At 40.6% G+C, this 3,890-nt stretch overlaps 1 long non-coding RNA gene across 1 annotated transcript; it reads right to left on the bottom strand.

The window, feature by feature from the left end:
• Positions 1-330: 330 nt before the first annotated feature.
• Positions 331-3,191, bottom strand: LOC123331171. Its single transcript, XR_006547681.2, has 2 exons — positions 2,762-3,191; positions 331-798 (listed from the first exon to the last, which is right to left on the bottom strand). It is a non-coding gene; the product is annotated as an uncharacterized LOC123331171 (long non-coding RNA).
• Between the last annotated feature and the right edge of the window lie 699 nt (positions 3,192-3,890).

The raw sequence follows: 3,890 nt of genomic DNA, 5'->3' as shown, positions 1-3,890 counted from the left end.
GCCTGTCCTCAAATTTGTCAGGGCTTCTGCCATGCCACAAAGTGACTTTCCCTACTGTGAATGCTTCGAGATTACTGTACCAGTTTCCTGGGAAGGCACTGGTCCCACAAAGGAATGACAAGAATGTTGCACCATAGTTCATGTTCTGAATAAAGTTTATCTTCATATATTATCCTCAGGACATATACTTATTGTGCAATTGATTTGTACAATAATAACCTGACCAAAAAAAGAGAACAGGTCCTTTTTGAATGCAAGCAAATAACTATACTGCTATCAAAAGCAGAGTGACTTCCTACAAGTGTTTCCATGGGGTCAGTGAGAAGACAATGTCAATCCAGCAGTGTTTTATTTCAGTTTATATAAGCACCGTGTACAAAAATTAGAACTAGATTAGGAAGGATGTGCAAGATTGTCTCATTGCCTCTCAGAATATAGACATATTATATTCTACATAGAATGTAGAATATTGTGCTATAGTAGCACAATAGCAACGATATTCCAAAACAGATAATCAAAATTATATTCTCATTATTATTGTTATTATTTTCATTCATATTATTTATTTTTTGTAAGAATCTGGATTTAAGCAGCTCTCATTATGTGTCCTATTTGGAATGAAAAGAAATTCATGGAAATCCTCAGTCTGTCCCTGGAAGAGTCCTGCCACCATCTACTAGAATGGTGATGTCAGCTCAGACTGAACAGTCTGTGTCCATGAGTCTGTTCCTCGCAGTGAGTGATTACAACGACTTTGTATGGTCTTTGACGCTGGTCTCTGAAATTATCCTTTCTTGCCTGGGAAAAACAAATGCCATGTATTAATAAAAAGATAGATGACTCTAGGTAATGTATTAGAGTTAACTAACACAGTCAGTTGTTCCATTAACAGTTTACTGTTTTCCTTTCAACTATTTGAAAGGAAAATAGTAAAATTGCTGTTTGAATAGGAATAAACTGAAGGTGAGGGGAAAATCAAAGACTGGAAAAAAAATGCCTGAGAAGTTTTGCTGGGAGGGAGGGAAAACAAATCTGAAGGTAACCCCAGGAGGATGAGGGGCTAAGAAAGGGGTTTAGTTGCAGCGTTACTTCTTATTCTTCCCTGAGTTGCAGCAAATTTAATAGCAAGTGAGAAAGAGCTATCTGAAAGGCTTAAACTCTATGAGAGATAAGGGATAAACTTTGGGGTAAGGTTTATGGAAGAGAGAGAGGCAAGTTTCTGAGCAAAGGGATTAGTCTTTGATAGGAAGAAAAACTCCACTACTTTATCAGAGGAAAATAGGTTTCTATATTTGGTTTGAGAAAGTGAGAGCATGCCTGTCTGGACCATCTATTTTCTCTATGCAGTGAGAAGTAAGGTCATTTTCTGTGAAAAATAGATGAGAAGGTTTAGAAATTTGAGGAAGTGGCGCAATGGTAAAGAACCCACCTTCCAATGCGGGAGCCACAAGAGACACAGGTTCAATCCCTGGGCCAGGAAGATCCCCTGGAGGAGCACACTGGAGTGGCAACCCATTCCCAGGATTATTGCCTGGAGAATCCCACGGAGGGAGGAGCCTGAAGGGCTACAATCAATGGGATCACAAAGAGTCAGACACAACTTAGCATTATACCCACACAGTCACACACAGGGAAGGCTTGAAATGGTCTGTATAGAAGCTTAGTGAGTAAACTGAAAAAAAAATAGATATTAGAAAATCAGAGGCACATACAGGAACTCAAATGAGTTTTCAAATGCATATAGATATTCCAATATGCTCTTCATAGGTAGAACATAAGTTATAAAAATAGGCCTCAAAGTATTTAAATATTTTAAAATAATTTAGAGTAAGGTCTTTCCCCAAAGAGAATTAAATTAGAAATAAATAACACAAGATTTAAAAATAACCTGCAACTTAAAAATTATATATTTTAACTTTAACATATAAATAAAAGAGGAAGTATGATAGAGAGTTTTACAAATAATATAAGTACTAAGAGAAAGGAGGACATCACTAAACATCTTATAATCATTAAAACCTAATAAAAGAAAATGAAGAGCTTTACGGTAACAACTTCAGCAACTTGGAGGAAATGGAAAAAATTACCTTAAATATCCAAACTTTTTAAACTGACACAAAAAGAAATAGAAACTCTGTATCTCTATACCTTCAATAAATCAAATTTCTAGTGAAAATCTTCCTATAGAGAAAATTATAGGCTGCAGTGACTTCACTAGTAAATTATATCGGGTTTTCCAAAGTGTTCATAATGGCTTTTGAATAACATCTTACAGAAAAACCCAGATGAACTTTTTGGACAATTCAATATATAATGTTTAATGAAGACTTAACACCAAGCTTACATAAATGCATTAAAAAATAGTGAACCTGCAAGAACCCTATTTTCAAATAAGGTCACGCTCTGAGGTGCCGTGAGTGAGGACCTCAGCATATCCTCTGAAGTGAAGCGAAGTTGCTCAGTCGTGTCCGACTCTTTGTGACCCCATAGACTGTAGCCTACCACAGACTGCAGCCTACAGGCTTCTCCGTTCATGGGATTTTCCAGGCAAGAGTACCAGAGTGGGTGGCCATTTCCTTCGTCAGGGGATCTTCCCGACCCAGGAATCGAACCCAGGTCTCCCGCATTGCAGGAATACACTTTACCCTCTGAGCCACCAGGGAAGCCCTAGAGGGCACAATTCAACCCATGACCGGTATTTACATGGAGTCCACTCTAAAGAAAACGATTACTATATAAAGAATAAAGTATAAAAGTTCACCTTCTTAAAAGAAAGAAGGGAGTACTTAGACAAAAATCTAAGTGGAGACGTAAAATCGCAGCGGCAAACCAGCAGCTCTGGGCAGGCTTATCGGACCTCTCCTGGGCAATCACGCACGTGTGATCAACTGATGCAGCGACTAGGGCTGCATTTTCTAGGATGGCCTCACTCTCACATTTGACACTTGGTCACCACCCAACTTGCTAGCCTGGCTTCTTCCAACAGTAGTAGCGTCCCAGGAGAAAGCAAGTCTTAAAGGGCAAGCACTTTTCAAGTCTCTGCCTGCCTTACATTGGCTGTAATTCTATTGGCCAAAGCAGGCAACAAGGTGGAGGCCAGAATCAACCCAGCTCCGTCCAGTCGCTCAGTCGTGTCCGACTCTTTGCGACCCCATGGACTGCAGCATGCCAGGCTCCCCTGTACATAACCAACTCCCAGAGCTTGCTCAAATTCATGCCCATCAAGTCGGTGATCCCATCCAACGATCTCATCCTCTGTCGTCCCCTTCTCCTCCCGCCTTCAATCTTTCCGAGCAGCAGGGTCTTTGGAATAAATCAGTTCTTCACATCAATGAGTCTGCTTCGAAACAACTCAAGGAAGCAGATAAAGACATGAAAACCAATTGCAGCCTGCAGCTGACACACCCTCAGTGAAACCCAGTGAATCACACAGGGTGTGAAGACAGGTGACTGGCTTCTTCCCAACAGAATGTCGAAAGGGTGATAGCATGCCACTCCCTTCATTAATTTCATTATACAGCAAAGGTGACGGGGTCACAGCTGTGATTATGTCATTAGAATCTGCCTTATCCAACTGAAGAGGGAACTGTGGATGACCTCCACACCTGAGGCTGGATCCAGTAAGAAGTCAAGACTCTCAGTCAAAAATCCACAAGGAAAGGAATTCTCCAACAAACTGAATGAGCCCGGAGGGAGACCCTCCCTTATGTGGAGACTCTAAATGAGAACAAAGCTGGCTGACACCTTGATTACAGCTCTGTGACCCTAAGCAAACCATGCTCAGACTTCTAATTCATGGAAACTGCAAGATAATGAAAGTGTGTTGCTTTAAGTCACTAGTGAGTGAGTGATTGAGTGAAATTCTCTACCAACTGAGCTATCAGGGGAGC

Source organism: Bubalus bubalis, chromosome 22 (genome assembly GCF_019923935.1).
Source record: "Bubalus bubalis isolate 160015118507 breed Murrah chromosome 22, NDDB_SH_1, whole genome shotgun sequence".
NCBI classification, from domain to species: Eukaryota; Metazoa; Chordata; class Mammalia; order Artiodactyla; family Bovidae; genus Bubalus; species Bubalus bubalis.
The sequence above is the reverse complement of the archived record's forward strand: the minus strand, read 5'-3'. Positions and strand labels throughout refer to the sequence as shown.